A 13,199-nucleotide genomic window follows, 5' to 3' on the forward strand; every position below is an offset into this window, starting at 1 on the left:
ATAGTAGACTAGGAGGACGTGGAATTTGTGTCTCTGCACAACTAGGGCACCTACCAAGCACCAGTGGGGCACCACGGACACCTAAGGGGACAGGAGAAACCCCCAGCGACCGGGTAGGACATGGGGCATGGGAAGAGTGAAGGGGAAGGAGAAGTGGAGGTGGGACAGGACTGGCATCTCTGGGGGACGGCTGGGGGAGGGGAAGGGATTCCACACCCAAAGGGGGAAACTGGGAGGGATCAAAAGGGAGCATGGCCAGGTTTCCCCTGCCCACTTGGGCCCCCAGGAACCTGCTGAGACCCCAGGCCTGATCCTTTGCCCACCTAGGCCCACTCCAGCCAGGCGGGTCCAGAGGGAGTGGGAGGGAGGGAAGGGGGAACAAATGTAAAGGCCGGACCTCCGGGACTGGCACCACTGAGGGGTGGCTGGGGGAGGGGAGGAGTTCTTACACCCAGTGAGACCCACGCACTGTTAGGGGTCCAAGCAGTGATGGGAGAGACCCTGGGAGAGACGGGGGCGGTGCAGAGGAACAGAAGGGAACGCAGCCAGCACTTTCCCTGTCCACTTAGGCACCAGGGAGCCTGCTGGGCTTCTGGGCCTAATCCTCTGCCCTTGGAGCCTCCCTCCTGCCGAGCAGAGCCCAAGCCGCAGCCCTAACCCCCCACCCAGGGACCCACCTCTACACTCAGAGACCCCCTCTGAGACCCCCTCCAACGCGCTGGGCCTAAACCCCACCCACACACCCTCACTCAACATGCTGAGACACATATTAATCAAACTATCAAAAATTAAATACAAAGAAAAATATTAAAAGCAGCAAGGGAAAAGCAACAAATAACATAGAAGGGAATCCCCATAATGTTAACAGCTGATCTTTCAGCAGAAACTGCAAGCCAGAGGGAGTGGCAAGACATATTTAAAGTGATGAAAGGGAAAAACCTACAACCAAGATTACTCTATCCAACAAGGATCTCATTCAAATTTGAGGGAGAAATCAAAAGCTTTAAAGATAAATAAAAGCCAAGAGAATTCAGCACCATCAAACCAACTTTACAACAAATGCTGATGGAACTTCTCTAAGCGGGAAACACAAGAGAGGAAAAAAACCCACAAAAACAAACTCAAATCAGTTAAGAAAATGGTAATAGGAACATACATATTGATAATCACCTTGAATGTAAATGGATTAAATGCTCCAACCAAAGACACATACTGGCTGAATGGATAGAAAAGCAAGACCCTTATATATGCTGTCTACAAGAAACCCACTTCAGACCTAGGGACACATACAGACTGAGTGAGGGGATGGAAAAAGATAGTCCATGCAAATGGAAATCACAAGAAAGCTGGAGAAGCAATACCCATATCACATAAAATAGACTTTAAAATAAAGACTGTTACAAGAGATGAGGAAAGACACTACATAATGATCAAGGGATCAATCCAAGAATAAAACATAACAATTATAAATATGTATGCACCCAACAAAGGAGCACCTCAATACATAGGGCAAATGCTAACAGCCATAAAAGGAGAAATCAACAGTAACACAATAATAGTGGGGGACTTTAACACCCCACTTACACCAATGGACAGATCATCCAGTCAGAAAATAAATAATGAAACACAAGCTTTAAATGACACTATAGACCAGATAGACTTAACTGATATTTTTAGGACATTCCACCAGAAAGCAGAAGAATACACTTTCTTCTTAAGTGCACATGAAACGTTCTTCAGAATAGATCAAATTTTGGGTCACAAATCAAACCTTGGAAAATTTAGGAAAATTGAAATAGTATCAAGCATCTTTTCCGACCACAACGCTATGAGATTAGAAATCAATTACAGGAAGAAAAGAGTAAAAAACACAAATACATGGAGGCTAAACAGCGTTCTTCTAAATAACCAAGATACCACTGAAGAATTAAAAGAGGAAACTACAAATACCTAGAAACAAATGATAATGAAAACACAATGATCCAAAACCTATGGGATGCAGCAAAAGCAGTTCTAAGAGGGAATTTCATAGCGATTCAAACTCACGTCAAGAAACAAGAAAAATCTCAAATAAACAATCTAACCTTATACCTAAAGCAATTAGAAAAAGAACAAAGAAAACCCAAAATTAGTAGAAGGAAAGAAATCATAAAGATCAGAAATCAGAAATAAATCATAAAGCAGAAATAAATGAAAGAGAAACAAAGAAAACAATAACAAAGATCAATAAAACTAAAAGCAGGTTCTTTGAGAAGATAAACAAAATTGATAAACCTTTAGCCAGACTCATCAAGAAAAAAAGGGAGAGCACTCAAATCAATAAAATTAGAAATGAAAAAAGAGATAAAGAGATTACAACTGACACCATAGAAATACAAAAGTTTATAAGAAATGATTACAAGCAACTATATGCCAATAAAATGGACAACCTGGAAGAAACGGACAAATTCTTGGAAAAGTACAACCTTCCAAGACTGAACCAGGAAGTATAAACAGACAAATCACAGATAATGAGATTGAAACTGTAATTAAAAATCTTCCAACAAACAAAAATCCAGGACCAGATGGCTTCACAGACAAATTCTATCAAACATTTAGAGAAGAGTTAACACCCATCCTTCTCAAACTCTTCCAAAAAATTGCAGAGGGAGGAACACTCCCAAACTCGTTTTACAAGGCCACCATCACCCTGATACCAAAAGCAGACAAAGATATCACAAAAAAAGAAAATTATAGAACAATATCACTGATGAACATAGATGAAAAAATCCTCAACAAAATACTAGCAAACAGAATCCAACAACACATTAAAAGGATCATACACCATGATCAAGTGGGATTTATCCCAGGGATGCAAGGATTCTTCAATATCCACAAAACAATCAATGTGATACACCATATTAACAAATTAAAGAATTAAAACCATACGATCATCTCAATAGATGCAGAAAAAACTTTTGACAAATTCAACACCCATTTAGGATAAAAACTCTCCATAAAGTGGGCATAGAGCGAACCTACCTCAACATAATAAAGTCTATATACGACAAACCCACAGCAAACATCATTCTCAATAATGAAAAACTGAAAGCATTTCCTCTAAGATCAGGAACAAGACAAGGATGTCCATTCTTGCCACTATTATTCAACATAGTACTGGAAGTCCTAGCCACAGCAATAAGAGAAGTAAAAGAAATAAAAGGAATACAAATTGGTAAAGAAGAAGTAAAACTGTCACTGTTTGCTAATGACATGATACTATACATAGAAAATCCTAAAGATGCCACCAGAAAACTAGTAGAACTAGTTTTCTAGTAGAACTAGTAGAACTAATCAATGAATTTGGTAAGGTTGCAGGATATAAAATTAATGCACAGAAATCTGCTGCATTCCTATACACTAACAACGAAAGATCAGAAAGAGAAATTAAGGAAACAATCCCATGTACCATCGCAACAAAAAGAATAAAATACATAGGAATAAACCTACCTAAGGAGGCAAAAGACCTATACTCATAAAACTATAAAACACCGATGAAAGAAATCAAAGGTAACATAAACAGATGGAGACATATACCATGCTCCTTGATCGGCAGAATCAATATTGTGAAAATGACTATACTACCCAAAGCAATCTCCAGGTTCAATGTAATCCTTATCAAATTACCAATGGCATTTTTCACAGAACTAGAATAAGAAATTTTACAATTTGTGTGGAAACACATAGGACCCTGAATAGCCAAAGCAATCTTGAGAAAGAAAAACGGAGCTGGAGGAATCAGGTTCCCTGACTTCAGACTATACTACAGAGTTACAGTAATCAAGACTGTATGGTATGGCATGGAAACAGAACTATATCAATGGAACAGGATAGAAAGCCCAGAGATAAACCCACGCACATATGGTCACCTTATCTTTGACAAAGGAGGCAAGAATATACAATGGAGAAAAGACAGCCTCTTTAATAAGTGGTGCTGGGAAAACTGGACAGCTACATGTAAAACAATGAAATTAGAATACACCCTAACACCATAGACAAAAATAAACTCAAAATGGATTAAAGACCTAAATGTAAGGCCAGACACTATAAAACTCTTAGAGGAAAACATAGGAAGAACAGTCTTTGACACAAATCACAGCAAGGTCCTTTTTGACCCACCTCCTAGAGAAATGGAAATAAAAACAAAAATAAACAAATGGGACCCAATGATACTTAAAAGCTTTTGCAGAGCAAAGGAAACTATAAACAAGACGAAAAGAGAACCCTCAGAATGGGAGAAAGTATTTGCAAATGAAGCAACTGGCAACGGATTAATCTCCAAAATATACAAGCAGCCCATGCAGCTCAATATCAGAAAAACAAATAACCCAGTCCAAAAATGGGCAGAAGACCTAAATAGACATTTCTCCAAAGAAGACATACAGATGGCAAACAAATGCATGAAAAGATCCTCAACATCACTAAACATTAGAGAAATGCAAATCAAAACCACAATGAGGTATCACCTCATACTGGTCAGAATGGCCATCATCAAAAAATCTAGAAACAATAAATTCTGGAGAGGGTGTGGAGAAAAGGGAACCCTCTTGCACTGTTGGTGGGAATGTAAATTGATACAGCCACTATGGAGAACAGTATGGAGGTTCCTTAAAAACGTAAAAGTAGAACTACCATGTGACCCAGCAATCCCACTACTGGGCATATACCCTGAGAAAACCATAATTCAACAAGAGTCATGTACCAAAATGTTCATTGCAGCTCTATTTACAATAGCCAAGCCATGGAAGCAACCTAAATGTCCATCAACAGATGACTGGATAAAGAAGATGTGGCACATATATACAACAAAATATTACTAAGTCATAAAAAGGAACGAAATTGAGTTATTTGTAGTGAGGTAGATGGACCTAGAGTCTGTCATACAGAGTGAAGTAAGTCAGAAAGAGAAAAACAAATACCGTATGCTAACACATATATATGGAATCTAAAAAGCAGTAGTGATGAACCTATTGCAGGGCAGGAATAAAGAAGCCAACGTAGAAAATGGACTTGAGGGCATGGGGTGGGGGGAAGGGGAAGCTGGGATGAAGTGAGGAAGTAGCATTGTTGTATATACACTACCAAATGTAGAATGGATGGCTAGTGGGAAGCTGCTGCATAGCACAGGGAGATCAGCTCGGGTGCTTTGTGACAATCTAGAGGGATGGGATAGGGAGGATGGGAGCGAGGCTCAAGAGGAAGGGGATATAGAGATATATGTATACATATAACTGGTTCACTTTGTTATACAGCAGAAACTAACAAAACATTGTAAAGCATTTATACTCCAATAAAGATTTGAAAGAAAAAAAAAGAAATAAAATTTCCATTGGGTCTATTTGTTATGGCAAATATTGGGTCTATTTATTATGGCAGTCACCCTACCTGTACCAATATAATTCTCCTTTACGGCGACATTAGAGATGAACATTGGGGAAAATGCTCTTACTGGGGGCTGCACAGTGTATTATTCTATATCCTGTTGGTGGGAGTTTAGGAGCTCAGGGATTTGCCTTAAAGACGGAGTAGTCACTGTTTATAAACAATAAAGTTAATAAAGAATAAAGCCATTGTTTATTAACCTTGGACTTTCTTTGGTAATACAATTCCTGTAAGAACTCAGTAGGCTTCAGGTGCTTCCAGTCAACTCCATGGGCTAACAACACAGCCAAAGATCTTTTCTAGAAATAGATTGTGAGCCTGAGAATTCGTGACTCCATGCCAGGGACTTCTACATGGTGCCAGTCCTCCTAGACCTCAGATTAATGACCTCTGCCCCGAGGCAGTTTAAAACAATAACCTTGGGTAGAAAGGCAATACTCATAATCCAGTCTTGGCCATCTGGGTTTTTCTCTTCATCAGGCAGAAACAACTTTATAAAAATTGTTTGAGACAGGTCTGGCAGATTACACTTGTCTTTTGGCTCAAATTTACCAGCTGTTGCTAAATCTCCTGCTTCCCTCATCCTTAGTTTTAACTTGTTTCTTTCCCATGGAACTTCACTGAAAGGCATCCATTGATCTTCCTACCATTTCCACTAATACCGAAATCTCCCTAGGTCCATGATCTGTGTTCAAGAGCAATGGATAATTTAACTTATTGCTTCACAGCCTCATAAAAAGAGTTACTATCTTACCAGTCAGGTTCCTCACTACCATTTACCCAATTCCTCATTTTATGTTCTATTGCTTTCAGTACCCCACTTCTGGATCAAACATCTCTACCAGTAGAGTTTTTAGTTGTCAGAATAATAAACCAAATCTATCTGATTTAAGGAGAAATTGAATTTGCTGAATGAATAGTGGGTAGGAATCATGTGGGCATGCAAGACCAGGAGGAGAGGATGTGTCAGGAACAACGGCATGCAGCACATGCAGAACTGTGTGAAAACAACCTGCAGCTCATCCTGCTGATGTCACCAGCATGGAGCACACAGTGCTGTCACTGCCACACTGACTAATACTACTCTAGGAGATTAATCTGCTGCCACAAGAAATGCTTCTTTGCTATTCCACATTCCATATCCCAGGGTAAAGCCTGGAAAGTCGCATCTCTTTGGGCTGAGCCTAGGTCTCATGCATGCTCTTGACCTGCAAGGGAGGCTGGGATAAATGAGGAGCTGTCATTAGTTTCTACCTCTAACTCATAAAATGGGAACTCCCCTAAGTAGAGAAGCAGCCAGAAAGAATGAGAAGTCTTTCCTACTGTCCTTTTAAACAGTTTGAAAATGTGCTATCAAAGCTTCTATTTTCTAACAGAGCATTAAAACTTACTGTTAAATTAAGTCATATTAATTCACTCAACAAATTCTTTTTTGTCCTTCTCATGTGTCAGCCACACAGTTAGTTGATTTTCTGACCTCTTTATGTCTCTGAGAATGAGGATCTCCTTTTCCTGGATTTCATCTCTGATAGATGCTGCCAGGGGCATCCCCAAGATGAGATCCAATCCAGGCCACAGAATATTCCTTCCAAAGCTTAAGCCATCCCTGTCATTGGAAGGTAAGTATATGGACCCTAGGTGATTTCAGTTCTAAACCACCTGGGTTAGAATTTCCTTATAGAAGACACCACCACAACTTCTCAATAATGTTCACATATGAACCCAGAACAAAAGTCCTGGAAGGCTTACCCTACCTGTCCTAGGACATACATGAAGCTTAGCCTGAGCCAGCCCTCAAAGCACTTGTCCCCTTGTTTCCTTAAAACCTTGACGCCAGCTAATTCACTGTGCCTCACAACCCAGCATCCTTGTAAAAAAAGGAAACTCCTCGGGCCATCTGGTCTCTTCACATTTTTTATATTGCTGATTTTCCGTGTTTCCTTCCCCCGGCCAGCCCCCTGCTATCAAACTGTCTTGCAATATTTTACATTTTCAAGAAATCTCATTTCATGATGATGAAAAATTCCATCATTTTAATCATCTTCAACAGAAGACTCATTACACCTTCCTGATTTGATTTAAACCTGGTTTTCTCCCAAGAATACAATTTCCCTTAGCCGTTTTCACTAAAACCAATCATTCCTCCTTTTCAGCATTAGGCTTTGGTGCATACGTGGGAGTGATTGGAAGGGGAGGGAATCCCGAGGATGGCTGGAAAGCATTGTTCTCCCATCATTGTGTAAATACCCTTTGTCCTGTGAGGGTGAAACCATTCAGCTTGTGTACCCTCTATGTTTCCTCACAGATGATCTAGAAGCTTTCATCTGACTTAAGTTCTTCATCCTCACCCCTTGTCTAGCCATTATTCTAGATGGCTTGGCTGTCCATGAGGACAAGCCCACCATTCTAACATCATGGTGCCTTGTCTTCCTCACCTCAACGTCTGGCAATCTTATTCTACTCTATACACTTGACTGCTCATCCCCAAGGACTGCTTTGGCACTGAAACCTTGAACTTGGATATCCCATTTTCTTTTTTAAAAAAATGTTTATTGGAGCATAATTGCTTTACAATGTTGTGTTAGTTTCAGGTGTACAGCAAAGTGAGTCAGTTATACATATACATATACCCACTCTTCTTTAGATTCTTTTCCCATATAGGCCATTACAGAATATTGAGTAGAGTTCCCTGTGCTATAGAGTAGGTCCTTATTAGTTATCTATTCGATATATAGTAGTGTGTGTATTTCAATCCCAATCTTCCAATTTGTCCCTCCCTCCCCCTTACCCCCTGGTAACCATAAGTTTGTTTTCTATTTTCTAATCACTGTCTCCTCTTCTAGTATTTTCACCTATTACATCCACTAAATGGATTCTTTGATTGTATTCAGACATTCAGGTGCTTAATCTCTCGATTTTTCTCCCAATTTTGTCCGTCTGTTTGGAGGTTCATTTCCTTCTGCATCTAACCTAAACTCGGGGACCCGATAGTTTACTCTCTTATCTTACTCTCCATTCTCTTGCCTCTTTATACACACCTTTTCCTCCTCAACTTTCCAGGAAAACTCCCGCCTTATATCAATCTGTCTACTTTGTCAACAACTCCACTGAGGTCCACGCATTAGGTACTTAATAATATAGAATTAATTAGTTGCACTTCCTGTATTAGATGATCTCATTGTCTAAGACCATAGTAGAGCTGAGCATTTTAGCCACCTTTGGGTTACTGGGAATCTAATACAATCAGCTTCCCACGATAGCCAACTCTAAAGAATCTTCCTTGATCTAACAGTGCTTTACTACCAATGATCAATACCAAATTTATTTGAAGCGAAGTAAGTGCACTTATCAGTAACTCTTTTAAATATTTTTCATAACTTTCCTGTTCTAGGATGTGGAAGGAAGGTACTAAGCATCAAAATTGATTCTCCACATCATCAGGGACACCTAGAGTTCATAGTATTGAAGCTGAATCTTGAACTCTGAATAGAAAGTCTTCTGGGAGGGAAAGTGAACAAGGTGAACAGTTTCAGGCAAAATTATAGGCAAACACAGAAGGTGTGAAAGCGTATGGTGTGCTTGAGGAAGGGCTGAGGAAAGCAAGCTACATTTTCTAAGTGCCTATTTTTGACGGCCTTGCATAAGGTGCTTTAAATACATTACCTAGCAAGCGGTTCAGTGAACTTGAAAATAGGGAACCTGGGAGAAAAAGGTGATGGAAGGTGGTAAGATGAGGTTGGAAAGTTAGCATGTTGCAGGGTTCTGAAAGATCTTACATGAAATATAAAGTTTTAATTTTACCTATAAGTTATGGGTAGTCATTTTAGGATTTTAAACCGGGAATGATGTGATCATATATACATTTTTGGAGGATCAATGATGACTCTAAGTAGGAAGAATCTGAGATGTTTAATGACATGAGCCACACCTCCTTCACTACTTTTCCCCCCGGCATCTACTACTGCACTTGACATTTAATAAAGAGTTGCTGCAGATGTAAATGAACGAATGAGACTGGAAGAAGAGAGAATAAACCAGAGGTCTTTGCAGCAGTTCAGGTGAGGAAAGTCTGATCTAAGGCTATGATGGTGCAGGTGGAGAAAAGAGGCCAGAAAGACTTGGGGGAAATCAGATTCATGATTTAAGAGAGAAAAATTCAAGATAACTAACAGATTTGATGCCAGGTGATTCACTTCTGTTTTGTAATAATAATTCCTACCCCAGAGGATTTTAGATCATCAAATGTTAATGATCTAATGTATGCAGTACATTATATTAACAATTGAAATACACTTGGGGATTGTGTTTGACTGTGGGCAAGAGAAACCTCTAAAACCTAGGTTTAAATACATTAGGACTTTTATTTTCTGACGTAAGAAAGCTCGAGTCAGTTGTTATATCACTAATGATATAGCATTTTATAATGCCACCAGGCTGTCAGTTCCTTCTGGTTTTCTGTTCTGCAATTTTTCTTAATGTATGTGTTACAGGCTGAACATTTGTCTGTCCCCAAAATTCCTATGTTGAAACCTAATGCCCAAGGTGATGCTGTTAGGAGGTGGGGCCTTTGGGAGGTGATTAGGTCATGAAGGCAAAGCGCTCAAGAATGGGATTAGCACCCTTAAAAGAGGCCTGAGAAAGCTTCCTCCCATCTTCCACCATGTGAAGATACAACAAGTTGGCAGTCTGCGACTTGGAAGAGGGCTCTCAGCAGAACCCTACCATGCTGGCACCATGACCTTGGACGTCCAGCCTCCAGAACTATGAGCAATACATTTCTGCTGTTTATAAGCCACCCAGTCTGTGATATGTTGTTATAGCAGCCAGTATAAGACAGTATGGCTTTCACCTCAGAGCCACCAACCAGAGTTGGGTGCATATTCCATGAGGGTCAAAGAGGAGGATCAAAGGGCAAAGGATGTACTCTGGCCGATTGCGTCCCTGTGTGCGGAGTTCCCCAAAAGCTCCACCCAGTGGACTGTTGCTTCATCACGTTGTCCCCTGGTGCAAGTATGACTGGGAAAAGCAGTGTTTTCTTTACACGCGTTGCAAGCCAGAAAACAATCAGTGTTCACTTAAAAGGAAAAAGAGCCAAACAAGCATGAGAGGGTAACTCTTAGCAGTGTCTGCCACAGCATCTAGAAAAGGGAGGTGGGTTGAACAGGGCCTGGAGCCCAAGCTGCAGGCTCTAGAGCCATGCTCTCACCACTGCCCCACACTGCCTTTCCACTAAGGGCAGAGCTGAGCCAGCCCTTGGCATCACCTACCCCATCCAAAGGTTCTTAACTCAAGGCCATGCATGGGCTTGGAGGGTCCAGGATCCCCCTGAGATTTTATGTGAATGTCTGTCGGTGGAGAGAGGAATTTTCCAGGAAGATGTTCTCAACTTTGACAGGCTCCTCAAAGGAACTTGGGACCCACAGAGCATGAGAGCAAGAGCTCTGCTTGAATAGCTCCCAGTACAAGAGCAAGTGCTGCCACTGTACAAGCAGGCTGAACCTGGCCTGCTGTGCAAAAAAAAAAAAGAGCGAGGGAGGTGATATCTTTACACCTTGATTGTTTTGAGCATCTCTGCCTTAGAAAGATTAGAGGTTTTCCTTGTGCTTCTTCGTGGTACTACAAGAACAGAGGTTCAAGTTAGTATTAAATTTTAGAAAATTGAATGAAGATGTCACAGAAGAAAGAGCATCTCACTATGAAAGTGTTTATTTCATTTATCAGTAGAGGCTGGTTCATCTCCTTAGTTTTAAGACAGTTTTCTCATTCTTATATGTACCCCAATCTATAGGTTGAAACAGAGCCCAGGACAACCCCTGTGTGAGGGGAAGTTCTTCCACTTGACCGTCTCCAGTCCCAGAGTCTTCCTGCAGTACCTTGCTCACTAGTAACCCACTGGAAGTACCGGTATCTCATTTTTGCCCCACCACCAGTGTCGTGAACATAATCTGTTACTCTTTAGTTAGTGTTTCCTTTTATTTAAAAAAATACAACCTCTGCCTTTTTCTTAAAAAATGAGATTATAGATACTATATACAGTCAGTTGCTGGTCAGTAGTATTTATTGAGTGTCTACTATGCTCCATGTGCTACAAACTTCTCTAGTCCTTTGAATCTCCTTTCCTCTGGGCACAGCGCAAACCTAGGCTGCCAGCCTGGACCATCAGACCTAACACTCAGGTCCCTCCTGCCAAAGACTTTAGATTCCATGACCCATAAGCCTCTGGTTATGAGGAAGAGACAGCCAAGAAAGCCTCACATGTGTCGTGAGAGCCCACTTGAACAGGTGCCATTACAACTGCAGAGGCTGAGAGCTATGCCTATTGGCAGAGATGAATAAAACCATAAGGTGACTCACGGATACATTCAACTTGATTGGTTGTATCTGTCCTGCAGGAGAAATGGTGGCTTCTCTGAAAACAGTACTGTGTCAAGGTAGGTGCTCTTACTTATATATAACTGTCCTTTTTGAGCACCAGTGTCACATCTTACCCATCCTCCTTTTAGTATGAAGCAAAATGATTTAAATGAATGAAGCTACACAATCTTGCCTGGAGATGTACTAAAAAATTAGGCTATATGTCAGGGGAAAGATTTCTACCCGTTTGGTCAGTAATTTAACTTCTCCCTGACCTCCATTTAAAGACATATTGATGCCACGGTTCTTCTGTCAGCTAGTTAAATTCTGGTTTTTCAGTGGTTTATGAAACTGAGGTTGCTTTATCGAGATCAACACTGGAGAATTCCATGTGACTTGAAAACCAACAGCTATATCCCTCTTTTTTGTTTCAGTGAGTGCACAGAGCTTTTAACTCATAGTTACTTTAATACGTCCTAAGCAATGAGACTGCAGGTATACAACCTCTCTTTTCCAAAAAGTCCCCCAAATCAGCATCTGGTAATGATGAATGATTATATAATTAGCTTGTACTTAAAGGAGGAGAAAGTTTCTTACCCTTGTTAGAAAGGAATGGCTTACAGGGGAGTTATTCTATTAAAAGTTCAGAGCATGAAAGAGTATCATAGTTGCAACAAATGGGCAAGAAAATAATAAAGATATCTTTACAAATCATTGGTATGCTTTTTTAAGACTTTCTGGCACATTCCTTGGATGTTATAAGAGTTTTTTGTTGCTGTTGTTGTTATAAGAATTTTGATTAACTGGGTTGTGCAATTAACATGCAATATATAGATTTCTCTACAGAAAATAATTCCAACCTACAAATCAAACCTAAACTAATAGTTGGTGGTTGGTGTTCTCGACTGGGCCAAAAGCCTTAACAAATTACAAAGAATATGTCAAAAGACAGATTGAGTTGGTTTGCTGAGTTTAGGGAAATGCTTGGTCTGACAGTTAATCAATTGAAATACTTGCAATTGAAAAATTGTGTTACTAATTCTCTTCACAATTTATCTTTCTTTCCTCATCTCTTCTAAATAAAGCCTCAGAAATTACTGCCTTTGCCAATGAAGTGACCCACTTAGCATGCAGCTTTTCTGAAACAAAGGTGACTAACTGGCAAAACTCTTAAGAAGGCTGGATCCTGTTTCTGAAAACCATTATCAGATTTTTTTTTTGAGTTTCCTCCCAATCATGGCATAGGAAAGTTGAAACATGCATGAGTTAAACAACTCTAATAATTTAAAATAAATTAAGAAATTGAGGTGCATATAGACAAATCTTTTGAGAAGAACACAAGATTTTGTCTTATTTCATCAAGAATGGGTGTTGTTGGGCTTCCCTGGTGGTGCAGTGGTTGAGAGTCCGCCTGCCAATGCAGG

The sequence above is a fragment of the Leucopleurus acutus genome (assembly GCF_964270905.1).
Source record: "Leucopleurus acutus genome assembly, chromosome: 18".
Lineage (NCBI taxonomy): Eukaryota > Metazoa > Chordata > Mammalia > Artiodactyla > Delphinidae > Leucopleurus > Leucopleurus acutus.